The sequence below is a fragment of the Miniopterus natalensis genome, chromosome 3 (genome assembly GCF_054644295.1).
Source record: "Miniopterus natalensis isolate mMinNat1 chromosome 3, mMinNat1.hap1, whole genome shotgun sequence".
In the NCBI taxonomy this organism is placed as follows: Eukaryota; Metazoa; Chordata; class Mammalia; order Chiroptera; family Miniopteridae; genus Miniopterus; species Miniopterus natalensis.
In genome coordinates this window covers 39,008,963-39,023,679 of record NC_142083.1, presented here as the reverse complement: position 1 = coordinate 39,023,679, position 14,717 = coordinate 39,008,963, and the positions used below count along the sequence as shown (strand labels likewise).

The 14,717-nt window shown below is 38.7% G+C and overlaps 1 long non-coding RNA gene across 1 annotated transcript; it reads right to left on the bottom strand.

Moving 5' to 3' along the window:
• Positions 1–8,604: 8,604 nt before the first annotated feature.
• LOC148093478 (uncharacterized) lies at positions 8,605–13,918 on the bottom strand. The gene is made up of 3 exons (XR_015714255.1): positions 12,366–13,918; positions 12,138–12,237; positions 8,605–10,809 (listed from the first exon to the last, which is right to left on the bottom strand). It is a non-coding gene; the product is annotated as an uncharacterized LOC148093478 (long non-coding RNA).
• Between the last annotated feature and the right edge of the window lie 799 nt (positions 13,919–14,717).

Genomic DNA, 14,717 nt, shown 5'->3' with positions numbered 1-14,717 from the left:
AGCTGAGCTGGCATCTCAGTGTCAACTAACTGGTGGGATTGGGGAGTGTATAGGTGGGTTCCGGGGATTGCTTCAGCCTCTGGTTGTGGCATAGTCTGCTCATAGTTGTCACTACTGAGTGACATGCCTCACCTATCTCAGCAGGGCTTCCCTGATTTATGTGCCTGGACTTGCTAATAGCACTACCCAGGTGCTGCCCTTGAGAGCAGTGCATGCATTATCTAGTCCAACTCCATCATTTGACAGAGGACAGAAATGAGTCCCAGAGTGGCATTATTGCATTAGCCAGGTGGACGGCTGGAACTGGGATGCAGAGTGCTCTGAACTCAACTCCTGCCATGGTGCCACTTTAGGTTGAAATCTGGCATGGAGGGGGTCTGTGTGGCTAAAGCAGGGTAATTACAACCAAGCTTGAAACAGGGCGCTTTAGGCACCTAAGTTTGCCATCCTTAGAGGTTGGAGAAGGGAAGGGTTTGGCTTGGTTTGGGTTGAGTTCCCACTTTAAATAGCCGTCCATCTTTAATACGTCAGAAGAGATTCAGAAACTCTGGGTTTCTATTTTGTTTTGCTGCCATGGACTCATTAGGGAGTTCTATTTCTAAAGGTTTCAACTTCTTACCTTTCCACAACCTGAATCTGTTCCTTTGTCGGGAAAATGGATGAAGTGACCAGTAAGTTTCCCCTTTGACTTTAATATGCTATGATGACATGAAGTACAGTGACGCATCAATCGACCTCTGAGTGAATCAGTTGCTCTGTTTAATTAGATTTTCTTGTTAACTGCAGATTTAGAAGAAAACGTTGAAAGTCACATATGTATGCCTATTATTAAAAAGAACGGTCTTGTAACAAGCTTCTTCCACAGTGCTGAGGTACTAACCCTATCGGACTCACCACCTAGAACTGAAAATGTCTGCAGCATTAATCAGCATGCTCTCCCTCACTATACTATTTTGTGCTCACAACACAGTGCTGGCAAGGCAGGTAAAAATGTCCATGTTTTACACATGAGGCCCCACACTTCAACAAGGTGAAGTGACCTGCTGAGGACCACACAGCCAGTAAGTAGCAGATTAGAGCCTGGAGCTCCATCCACGGATCCCGGTCATATTTGGGACCAAACAGTTGTGCTTCCATCCAGACCTCTCTTCTGGTCTATCGCTTCACCAGCACTATGACTTCTGTATCCTGGCCTGTGCATTTGCTGACACTTGGGTTGATGCTGGCTATTTCCTACCCACGAGCCCTAGTGCTGAGGGTAAGCCAGCCAGCTTTCCCAATGGAAGCATGTTGGCCTCTGTATTAGTTTCCTATTGGTGCTATAACAAATTACCACAAATTTAGTGGCTTAAAACAACAGTTTTATCTCATAGTTCTGCAGGTCAGGAAAAAGATCTGTGTTAGCAGAGCTATGTTCCTTTCTTGAGGCTCTGAGAGAATTTTTTTTTTTCTTTTTTTTCCTGCCTCTTCCAGCTTCTAGAGGATGCCCATTGTTGGGCTTGTGGCCACTTTCACCTCAAGGCCAGTGAGGAACAGTCTTCCTCACAAAGCATCACTCTATCTCCCTCTTCCGCAGTTAAAGGACACCCCTTACTTTATGGTTAGTTGGTTAGCAACCTAATTCTATTTGCAATCTTAATTCTCCCCTGCCAAGTAACACACTGAAAGGTCCCAGGGAATAGGATGTAGACTGGGGGTGGGGCGGGGAGTTTATGGCATTATACTGCCTGGCGTAGGTCTGGGATTGGAGCGGGGAGGGGAGAGATGCATTTGCTTGTGAGCCCCTCTTCCCCAGAAATCAATACTTTAGTGGGGTTCCTAATCGTTCCCCTCTTAAATCGCAGTCTCTCTGCCCAGTGCAGGGAACACTCAGACTCTTCTGAGACAGATACCTGAAAGGCGGGTGTGAAGGCGGCCTCAAGGGGGAAATCGGAGGCCTCCTCAGTTCTGTAAACATGTGTACAAACAAGGATCCTGTAGACCAGGAAGGCCAGGTGGTATGTCTGAAGAGCTCATCAAACTTTTGGAGTCAGATGTGAATTAAAATACAAGCTTCCAGACACGGACAATGGTGGGGAGGACTGGAGAGGGGGGAGGGATGGGGTGGAACGGGTCATTGGGGAGAAAAAGGGACATCTGTAATATTTTAAACAAAAATAAAATTAAAAAATAAAATAAAATATAAGCTTCCAACTACATATGTGAAGTGTCATCTTGGCAACCACCTTAAGCTCTCTGAAGTCCAGTTTCTTCATCAGTAAAATGAGGATAATGGGTATCTTACAGGGTTGTTATAAGGATTAACTATAATATTATTCAGGTAAATTCTGACATATAGTTTAAACTCAGTAACTATGACTTCTATCTCTCTTATCTGAATGATGAGCAGACATTTGGTTCTGTCCAAAATGTCCATAAGCATATTTGGTCCATGCCAAAAGGTCTTTTATTTCAGTCCTGTCAAAAACATCCATTTTTAAAAAGTGTTCCTAGGTTCAAATAGCCCATAATATTTCTTTATACAGGATTAATACATAAAAAATACTATCATGTTTCATTGGCCCAATAATTGTGTAGAGGCTATATTGTCAATAACCCTTCCTGCCTCGGTAGCCTAGCTGGCCATAGATAGCTCATGGTGTTAAGTAGATAGGTTGGTGTGATCAAATGGACGGATGTTCTGGTACAGGACTGAGTATCAATGACCTCCTGGCAGGGACCAAATCTCCATGGGCATTTTGGATGGAAACAAATGTCTTGCAAGGATCTAGATAGGAGCTCAAAGGACCTCAGAAAGAGCAGGTTCCCTGGGATGATTCCTGAGAGCAGATGCACACAAGTCACAAAGGTTTGCCAAGTCATTTTCCTTCATGATAGAACTATTTTTCTATCAAAAAATAAATTTCATACCTGATTTGCCATGAGCTAATCCAGTCAAAACTCAATATAACCTGTGACTACAAAGTAATCTGACCAATCTTACAAGTAAATATATCAAAACCTGCCCATCCAAGTACTTTCCCTTCAAAGCAGTCACCTTGCAAGATAGTTATTCCAAAACTGCTTCCATGCTTAAAACACTTCTGGAACTCCTCTTTTAGAGTAGTTCTCGCAGTTGCTGGCACACTCTTTAAACATCCTTAAGTTGGCAAATATTCATCTTTCCAGGAAAAATTAATTTTTTAAAAGAAAGCGCTGACAGTTATTCAGAGACCAGTCTGGTGAATGCAGTAGATGATCAACTAAATTAACTTTTCTGGATAATACAGTGTGATTATAATAAACCAATGATGATAACTTTCATGTGGCTCATAAATTGACCTTGATAGTGTTGTATATTACAGTTAAGTAAAGGTAGCATGGTCATAGTAGAGATTAAAACCCATTTTAGTGGGTTTATGATGTGAATGAATTCAAATAGCACTGGGAGTCATTACATATTTAAATAGCATTGAATGTTTCTTTTTATGAAAATCTTAATTACGACATTCTCTGAAATCTGATTTCATGGCACTAAAATGAAGGCTTTAAGGAAAAGTATTAAATGCTAATGAAAGCTTTATTACTTCAGTATATATTCTCCTGGGCCTTTAGTCAAGATAAGTAATGATCAAATGAATGAGCTGGCAACCTTCCTGGCCTCTGAAGTCTACTAGTAATTGGAAGCTAAGTAACACACAGTCACGTGTTAAAATACATTTAATAATATTCCACCAACTTCTCCTTGTCTTTTGCTTTCTGGGCAATGAAATACCATGGCACTTTAACAGAGATGAACAAAGCTAGCTTTGTGCTGGGATAATTTCTGGAAAGTCATTCTTACTCAGCAGGCAGAAGACACTGTTTGCCTCCATTCACATTCACTTCCCCAAGCGTGTCTGCACCTCATCCTCTAGACCTTTTGACTTATATTTTCTCCATCAAGTCCAATTCTAGTGACCTGATTCATGATGCACTGTTTTTGTACTTTAATGATCTATTGGTTTAGATTTAGAACCACAAAACCCAAATGTCTGAGCGGGCAGAGTTTTCTTCTCAGGTAATTAGAAGAAATACATATATTAAATGAAAGGATGCAGCATCAGTAAGGTTTTACTGTTGTCCGCATATCCAAATCCCCCAACACATGATTAAAATTGTTTTGAAGGCAGAGTTTATAAGATTACCCTAAAAAGGTCTGGTTTGGAGAGATTAAACAACAAAAACAAACCATATGGCCCCTTCCCCTAAAAACTTTGGCATGTGAAAAAAACTTTTAAATGAACAATAACTATTTTGGATTAATACTCTTTGGGGAACTATCAAGGCCTTCATGTGACTACTTGGCCTTTATATTCTAACAAATACTGTCTAAGAAATAAATGTAAGCTCCAAGAATGCAGGCAGTCTAATTGGTCTGTCTACTGCTGTATCCCAAGTGCCTGGAATTGTGCCTGGTGTGTGTGAAGTACTTCCTGGATATCTGCTGGGTGAATGAATGCATGCTGTCGAAAGAGCTTCATATAAGAGTATCTGCAATACAGTTCTTGGCATTCCCCTGCAGCTCCTTTGCCCCCACAGGGTACCCTGAGCCAGGGTGGGCCTGCCAGAGCTCCCTGTCCTTCTCCAGATAGCTCCTTTTCCAGTCATGCAGAACCCATCCCTTCTTTGAGGATGATAAGGGTCCTTCACAATAGCTTTTACCCTTATCACTGTCTTTCTCATTACCAACCCCGTGCTCATTCTCCAGTACTCATTAAGAAACCCAGCTTCTGACTCAGTCTTCTTGACCACACCTTTCTCCTATCATCTCCTTGAGGAATGAAGATGGCCCATCCCCTTACCTCGACCTCCCTGGCTTCAATAACCACCATCTCCACTCCGGGATTCTACTACAAATGCGCCCTTGGTAATGGTAGCATGGCATAATAATATGAATAATTTCTAATATTTGAGGGCTTATTATGTGCTGGACACTGTGCTCAGTGCCACATAGGCCTTATTATCTCACTTAAACTTTCCCATGCCCAACAAAGACATTAAGGTACACAGGTTTAAATAAATTTTTTAACATCACTCAGCTCAGCAGTGGTGGATCTGTAATTTGAACCCAGGTCAATCAGACCCTTCAGCCTATGCACTTTCCCATCCCATTGGGATGAAAAGAACCAAGATTTAAACCCTGTCTCTGCCATTCTGTCACATGGGCTTTTTGATTTGAGCAAAATTAAAACCTCTCTACGCCTGTTTTCTGATCATTCATAAAATACTGTCAGGAATAAAGAAGATAATAAATGTTAGGTGCCTAGCACAGTGCCTGACATACCATAAATGTGTGTTCCATCCATTCTACCAACAAGCACTTATTGAGCACCTCCTAAGCATCCACCTGTGGTAGGTACTGAAGACACAGAAGTGGGTAAGAAAAGCCAAGTCCCTGCCTTCACAGGTCTGCACAGCATCTGGCAGGTGCTCAATAAACATTTGATAAATGAAACAAGCCCTCAAGGAGGTCTGCCAGCCTCTACTCTACCTCTCATCAATCAGCCAGTTATTCTGCAATAAAGCAATCTAATGTTGGCCCTTCCTTGCTTAAAATCCTTCATCAAAAAAGATAAAATACAAATTTCTTAACACAATATGCTAGAAAGGCTATAGGTAAGTGGCTCAGTTCCCCTCTCCACCCCACCCTGCTCCATCCTCTTTTCTTTAAGCAGCGAAAAACCTTTCTTCATATGTAATCTATTTGGAAGCCTGAATTGAAAACCAGATCAATAGAGACCTATTCTGGTAACAGGCATGAGAATTGGAGTCACCAGTTTAGATCCTAACCCTTTCCACCCTCATCAAGCGCATGCACACGGACATACAGCTGCAGCTCCTAAGGCAATGCCATAGGTTCAGTCAGTTTGAAAACCAAGCTTTAGATCAATGTTTTTCTAACTGCAGGACACAATCGCCTGGTGAATTATGAAATCAATTTTGCGGTTGGAATCAGTGATTTGGAAAACAAAACTAAGAGTGCATTACATGAACTAATGGCTAGGTATTGGTATGTAAAACCTGTTACACATACACGCACAGACACTCACATATTAAGCTGTGATATAAACTGCCTTTCTTACTGTGGATCATGGTCAAAACGATTTAAAAGCCACTGCTTTACATCTTCTATGTAGCCTCAGTTCCCTCCATGTTTCCTCAGTCACACAAAACCCCATCCGTATTAAGCCACCTACAGACCCACAAACCCATCTTGCTCTTTCACTTCTATACCTGGGAGTGTATAAGCCAGGCCTGGTGCTGGCACTAGGAATGCAATAGTGAGAAAAACCAAGGTCTTACCCACATGGCATTTAAGAATCTAGACAGAAAAATATCATACTAGTCACACTAATGAATATATAACTGTGAACAAAATAAGCAGCTTAAGTGAAACGAATACGGATTTTCAAGAACATTTATCAAAGGAATTAGTCTAGGGGGCAAATGAGGCATCCCTGAAGAATCAATTAGCAGAGATCTAAAGGATATGTCGGAGTTAAATTAACTAGGCAAGAGTGGAGAAAGAGCACTCCAAACATAACAGAGTATAAGCAACCCTGGGACAAGAGAGCATGGCTTGCCTGAGAAACTGAAAAAGAGGCCAACATGCTAGAGCTCAGAGAACAAGTGGGAGAGAGATACAAGGTAAGACTGGAAAAGTTAGCAGTGGCTAGATCAGGTAGGGTCTTATGCGCCAAGATTTTGTTTTCTGTCCTCAGTAATGGGAAGCCATTGGAGGGTTTAAACAGGAGATGATGAAACAGGAGTTGTGAAGACACTATAACTGTAGTGTGGATGGACTGGAGGGAGACCAGTGGTGACAGTGAATTGATTTAGTGCTCTGGAAATCAGGAGGAAGGGAAGAGAAGCTGGTGGTACTAAACAGAGGCTGACTCCCAGGTTCTGGTTTACACAACTTGCTAGATGGTGCTGCCAGCTGAGAGTAAACTGGAAAAGACCAGGATTGGAGAAGACTGTCTTTGATCTTGGAGAGCTACATTGATGGTGACTCAGAGTTAGGTATGTATCCTGACTAACAGAACCTGGAAGTCATGGGTGTGTAGACTTCTCGTATGTGGGCGTAGAGAGTGAGGAACATGTCTGGGGTTGAGGCCTCTCCATTTTTTGGTGTTATATTCCTACTTTCTACAAATGTGTGTCATTACACCTAGTTAACTACACAATTATACCTACTTAAAGTTCAAATACAGAAACAATAAAATAGAAAGTGAAAGTCTTTTCACTGGTTGGGTAATTAATATTAACAATTCAATATGTACCCATATTTCTTTTAAATGAGATTATGCTACACACACTTTTCTACAGCCTTTTTAAAGCAGCAATGTAGTAAGAATATTCTTCCATATTAGGGTATAGGTAGTTCTATCTTACTCACCTGAAGGGCTACCAAGTATTGTATGGTAGGACTGTATCACAATTTAACCAACCCCCTGGCAGACAGTTACCTGCTCATTCAAGTGTCCCCTTCTTCTTTTTCACTGAACCCCGAGTCTGTTCCAACAGCAACATGGTCCAACAGCAACATGGTCAGCCTCAGGTGATGGTTCATGATTGGCTTAAGTCAACTGAGACTGTCTTGTTGCCCACCTTTCCAACTTCCCTTGTAACTGTGGGCAGTCGTGTTATCAGGTTCTGGCTGATGACCCTAAGGAGAAGTGTGCTCTGAGAGCTCCCGAGTAAACGTATGCTTTCCTGATAAAAGAGAATTAATGCGAATAATAGTCTCTTTACCCTTTCTTCTTGTTTTAGACATAAATGTGATGAGTGAAGTTCCAAAGATCACTCTGCAACTAAAAGCCATAGCTAACACTAAGAATAGTAAAGCAGACAGGCAGAGTGAAAGCCTCGGCTGAGACAGATAGATACACACACATGAACACCGACTCATTTTAAAGAATCCAAATGTATTTTCAATTTTAAAGTCTAAAAAAGTAAAAGCAAAATGTTTTGACTCAAAGACTCAGAGACATATGTGATGCCCTACAAAAATAAGAAGCACATTTAGAACACGATGTTAGAGAAAATACTTTCAAACTGTTCCTGAGAAATGCCTTTCTGGCTCCCTGCCAAGCACATCCCTCTTCCTGCAAACTGACAGGGTGGCCTTTGTGCAAAATCTCTGATACTTCTGGCTTTACCTTGCTTGAGATTTCTATCTTCTTTTCCCTGAAATTTGAAAGTGTACCAAATTAAGAAATAATCTTTTACATTAAAGTTTGGAAGGCATTTGATTCGGGTGAACCATAACTTTTCTTAGGTTCATAATTAGAATAAAAATGAAACATCAGAAGTAAAAATTGTTTAAAAGCAGAAAAAAGAATCCTCTCTTTTTGAGAAAAAGTGCTTCCTAGCTATTTAATTATAGAAAACAATTTCTGTTATTTTACTCTAATGTTGATGGTTTCTTCTGTTCTCAATTTTACCAGCTTCTCATGTTCTAGCAAAAATATAAGATGTTAGATTTCTCAAATTCAGTAACTTGTAGCTCCACTTAAAATAAACTTAAAAGCTTTTAAATTAATAAATTTATACTGAGTGAATAAACTATAATTTAAAATATTAGACACAAAACAATTTTATGTGTAACCCAAATTGTACATAATTCACATCTACGCTTCTAAACAAATAGAAGCTCACATTTGTACTACTCTTACAGTTTACAAAGTGCTGTTATATACATTTTCTCATTTTCTATTCCAGACAGACATGTGAGATAAATATAATTATTTCACAATTGGAAACAGACCCAGACATGATTCAGTGCTTTAACCACTATACAGTGTAGCCCTGAGACTTTGATCTGCAAAGGGTTTTAATAATGCAAATATCACATATATTTCAGTTTTTATCACCATTTCAAGTTTCCATTTTAACAAAAGAAAACAATGAAAAAACTTTTCTGCAATCCAATAATAAAATGGGAACTATATAGACAGTATACTAACCCAATGAGTAAGATCCACCAGAAGCAAAGTCCTATATTGCTACCTATATATAGGGCACCAGTACCAAAACCAGTAATTTACTCATTTAGATGAGTAATTTAATCATTTAGATGAGTAATTTTTTTCTAATGTAGAGAAAGTAACACAGGAAACTCCTGTTTCCTCCAAGTCTAATGTACACATATATGTGTTAGGGTGTGTAGGAGGCTAGGAAAGATACAGAAAAAAAACTTTATCCAGATCTGGGGTTCTAGGTCCTCTGATTATCCCAGCTTAGGCTTAAAGGGACTTAACAATTTGGTCACATGTCTCAACTTTAATAATAAATTTATTTTCCTTTCCCCACTCCCTTTTCTTTCTAAGTACCCTATACCATTTAGACTAGAAATTACAACAGGTAGCCTTTCCTTCTAAATGATCTTCCCTACTGTACAATTTTTTTTCAGAATTTTCCTTTCCTAGTCTAAATCTTGAAGACATTTCTTTATAGTAGATGAGGGAGCTGTAGCTTATATTCCGTGCCAGAAAAGAGTCAGTTCCAGCATTAATTTCCCAGCCAAGAGCTGAGAGAAAAGTTAAATGGAAAAGAACAGTGATAACTGGCAGAGCAGTGACACCTGCACTCAGAAAGCTGCACTGCAGTTCTCCAATATCTGAGGTTATCCTTGTGTTGCTGCTCTGCCAATTTCAAAAGGAAAATTCTGGCTGGTTGTGAGTTCAAAGCAGACTAGTATGTTTAAATCACTGGTTCAATGAATCACTCTTTTTGATGTTATAACATGTTTTTTATTGCATTTGAGAACATTTTCAATAAATACTTGAGTTTGAGGCCTGGGCTAGGCAATCTTTGCAGTAGAAATCATATTTATCTGGCAAAGCTCCATTGCCAGCAATGGGATTTATCAAAACTATAAATGCCAGCACCTTGAATATTTCAATACTGCACTCTATTGTTCATATCCAAATATTTCAGCTATGAAACAAACCAAAGTAAATGCTTAATATATAGTATAAATCAACAGATTCTTCACAGAAGAAAACAATGAAAGACTAATTTTCTACATGTCACCTGTTCACTAGTTCTTCAATAATATTACTTATGTTATTTGAGGATAATAAAATTTATGCACCACTACCCATGTTTTCTCAACATTTTTTATCTAAGTTCTAAAGGGCATAAACAAGGATGTATATAGTGAGAATTGTTTTTATAAACTTGATTTTTTTGTTGTTGCACATCTTACAATAATGAACATATGGAGACAAAGACAAATGTACATTTAAATCATTAGCGGGAATATGAATTTTGCTTAAATGGCTACTTATATGGGTCTTATAAATGACATGATAAAAGAACAAGGTTTGATAAGCTCATCCATGCCCTGTGAACTTTAATCCACCCACCGAATAACTTGATTCAGTCACTATTTAATAGTTTTAGAAGATGTTTTTTAAAAGCTGTAAAACACATTTTATTATACATTTCTGAATCGTGAGGGGTAAATTGTGATACAGTTCCCTCGTGCCACTGGCTCTTTTGGAGAAAAAAGTTCTGCAATGAAGTAAGAGTTTCCAGACTCTTTGTTAAAAAGCTTGAATTGTGTTCTAAGACTGACCTTCACTCTACAGTCCCTTTGACCCAAGGCATGGTTCCTGGTGCTTCTTTTTGAGGCTTAGTTTCTGGGAAGTTTTCAGCAAACCTCTCTCGTGCTTTCTCCCAGTTCTTCTTGCTCTTGTTTTGGAGAAGGTGAACATCTTCAATTGAGGATGGTTTACCTGTCCCCAAGCCTGCATGTGTTCGTCGAAGCTGAAGCTGGATCTGTTACCAAAAGTTGAGCAGAGGACTTATTTACTGTACAGTCAAAGCACACTGAAATCTACTGTGTCCAACTTGGTATTTTAACTATTATTCTCTGATTTAGAAAAGATTGATGCAAAAGAAAAACCTGTCAAATGCATCAGATACATACAGGAATACATACATGATTATACGTGGAACTTAAACTAATTTTTCTACATTGTCTTGCCTGTCAATAAGGACAGCTGACTCTACAAAGAAAAATATTAAACAGAGCTGAATTTCACTAAAATATTGCAGAATCTGTCATCTCACTCTAACCAAAAGTAAAGGCAATAGATATATTTAAACCCACTGTCCTGCCTCATCTAAGTAAGTGAACAGGTAGGTTAAACATCAAGAGTCATAAAAAGAACTCACAACGACTCTCTCATTGCTGATGTTTCTTTCTCTCTCTCCCCCTCTCCCTTCCTCTCTCTGAAATCAATAGGTATATGTTTAAAAAAAAGACGTCACATCTCTCTTAAAAAAAAAAAGAACTCAATTGTTTATTTTCATAAAAGGAAGGGAATACTTACTATTTTGAGAACCATTAAAAACTACCAGGTACTGAGTGCCTAATGTTTGTCAGGCACCAAGCTAGGGGGCTTTATCTTCATGACATCACTGAAAAACTTACCCTATATCCCACATATAGTGAGTGGCAGAGCACATATTCTAACCTAGGTGTGACTATAAAACCCATGTTCTTCCCATTGTATCTCAATGGGATGAAAAAACTTTCATTAAACTCACAGTGATCCATTCATTATTTCTTTAGGTACCAAGTAATCATGAAGAAAGTTCTTTGGTCATGTTACTTTGTAAGGTTTTTGTGAAAGATAACCTGAATCCTGATGAACCATGAGAGTGCAGAATTAAATCACTATTGTTTTTCAAACATTATTCTATTGCTTGTTATATGCTGATTCCTAAACCCAAAATAGATTCTCCAGCTAATACAGAATCTTCCTATCTGTTAAGTACAACTAACTGCTCTATAATGCTTAGTACCAGGAAATTATTAAAAACAACTAAAAGACACAGAAAAACCTTTGGCTCAAGAAATAACATTTACTATCCTAGCTCCACTGAAGGAAAAAACTCTAATAGGCTTCCTAAAAACAGTAAAAACAAAATAAAACAATGCACATATATGTATTTGGTAATCATGAATGCCACTAAGGCAGTAATCACATTTGCTTTTGCTTGCTACTATTCTACTAGCTCTTGAGGCAATGCCTGGCACATATTAGGTACACAGCAAATATATCTGCAGTAAGAATAGTGAAAGAAAACCCAAGTCTTACCGGAGTTTTCATTCCTCCACCATCCTTCCCTAGGCCCTCTCCTTTTTTCCAACCCATCTTCTCCAACATCTTCCGCCCTTTGTTGCTATCAGTAATTTCACTTGGGAAAAAAAATTAAGATGATAGTTGATTTCTGAAAGATCATTTAGGTCACATTTATAATAAATGAAAATATTAAAAATTGGCACAACTACCTTAGAAAGCTACTTTGGAAAAATTAATACTTACGAATGAACAGATGCAGGAGCATCATCTATTTGGAAAGTTCCTTCACTTCCAATCTGCTTCCTCCGTTTCCCCGCTCTATCTTTATATTTTGGATTCTTCAATGCCTTTTCATCTTCGTAGTCTGTATTCTTTATAAACACAAAATATTCATTGAAAAAACAAAACTGATAAATAAAAATGTAATGTCTGCATATTTGCCTTATTAGCAAATATGGCTCAATGTGGTCTCTATTAAACTATGAATTAAAACAAACCATGCTGTAAGTGAAGACAATTATATTATTGAATATGCTATCTTTATCCCATCTCCTTTAAAATGTTTTACTCAAAGTTGTACTATAACACAAATTGTATATAGAACAATAAATCATATGTAAATTATAAGTAATTGTAAGATAATATAGTAAAATACAGTGTATTTTGACTTAATGCTGTGTACTCATATAATCAGATTAACCACCAGCATTCAAAAAAATATAAAGGACCACTGGGTTGAAAAAAATATCTATTTCTCCTTTTCTCTAAGGAACTAAAAGCAAAGAACCTAAAATAGTTTGATTACTGTTCCTTAGGAAGGAAAATGTAGAAAGTCTTTTAAATAATGGATAAAAAGCAAACACTCCTTTGTACTGGCAATAATAGCTTTTTGCATCAATACAGCTCCATTTATATGATTAATCAGTCACTCAAGAAAAATTTAGTGAGAAAAGAGTGTGTTAAGCTCCATGCTAGGTGATGGAATGCAAAGAAGTTTATAATCCCAGAAGACAGATACATATAATCTTTAGCAAGCTACAGTATGATTGATTCAACAATAAAGGCATACAGCCCAGCCGGTGTGGCTCAGTGATTGAGCATCCACCTATGATCCAGGAGATCCAGGTTCGATTCCAGGTCAGGGCACATGCCTGGGTTGCGAGCTCGATCCCTAGTTGAGGGCGTGCAGAAGGCAGCCAATCAATGACTCTCATCATTGATGTTTCTATCTCCCTCTCCCTTTCTAAAAAATACCAAAAAACAAACAAAAAAAAACAATAAAGGCATACATAATATGTGGCAGTGGCACAAAAGGGGGGGGTAGTCAACTCAGCTTGGGGCTTCAGAGAAGGCTTCTCTCCACCCTCATTATTACTTGCTGATCTTTATATAAAATATAAAAAGTATGACATTCATGCACAGAGATGGCAGGAGCTGCTAGAGCAATTTAAGGAAAGTGCCACAGGAGTTTTTACTAAATTCTGCTTTTAATCAGAGAAGAAAAATAGAACCATTGATTCTAATGAGTTTTTCTTCCCTAAAAGATACAGAAACTGAGTTAAAATTTTTGAGAAAACATTTTATTCTCTCTTTATAGATCTTCTATTTTCCTCCCAAATTAGTTCCTTGGCTTTCCCCCCCTCTTTCTATTATAATTTATCTCCCTTAGTATAAAAGTAACAACAAAAATACAACTTTTTTTAAATCTTCACCCAAGGATAATTTTTCCATTGCTTTTCAGAGAGAGTAGAAGGGTGAGAAAGAGAGAGAGACAGGAAGAGGGAAACAGAGAGCAAGAGAGAGAGAGAGAGAGAGCGAGGGAGAGAGAGAGAAACATTGATGTGAGAGAGACACAACTGGGCGCCTCCTGCACATGCCCCAACCAGGGCCAGGGATGGAGCCTGCAACCAAGGTACGTGCCCTTGGCTGGAAACGAGCCTGGAACCCTTCAGTCCTCGGGCTGATGCTCTAACCACTGAGCCAAACCAGCTAGGGCGACAAAAATACAATTTTGCAGAATATATATTATTTTGGCAGTATCTTTCCGCACATCTTCATGAAGTGTAAAAAGCACTGGACAAATACACCTGAAACCTAGAATCTATATTTAGCTCTGTCATTTAGTAGCTGAGTGACCCTTAGCTTTAGTTTCTCAAATGTAAACTGAAAATATTAATTACCGCCTGGCCGGCGTGGCTCAAGGGTTGGGCATCAACCTATGATCCAGGAGATTGAGGTTCGATTCCCAGTCAGGGCAAATGCCCAGGTTGCAGGCCTGATCCCCAATAGGGGGCATGCAGGAGGCAGCCGATCAATGACTCTCTCATTACTGATGTTTCTCTCTCTCTATCTCTCCCTTTCTCTCTCTGAATTCAATAAAGATATATTCTTAAAAATTTATATATATATAAACCTTCCTGGTCTACTTACAGGATTAAATGGCAACATTTTTTTACAGCCTTATTGAGGTATATTTACATACAATAAATTACACATAAAGTGTACAATTAGACACTTCTGAGATGTGTATACACCTATGAAAACACAACCGCAATCAACAAACATGTCCATCTCCCACAAGTGTCCCTGTCCTGT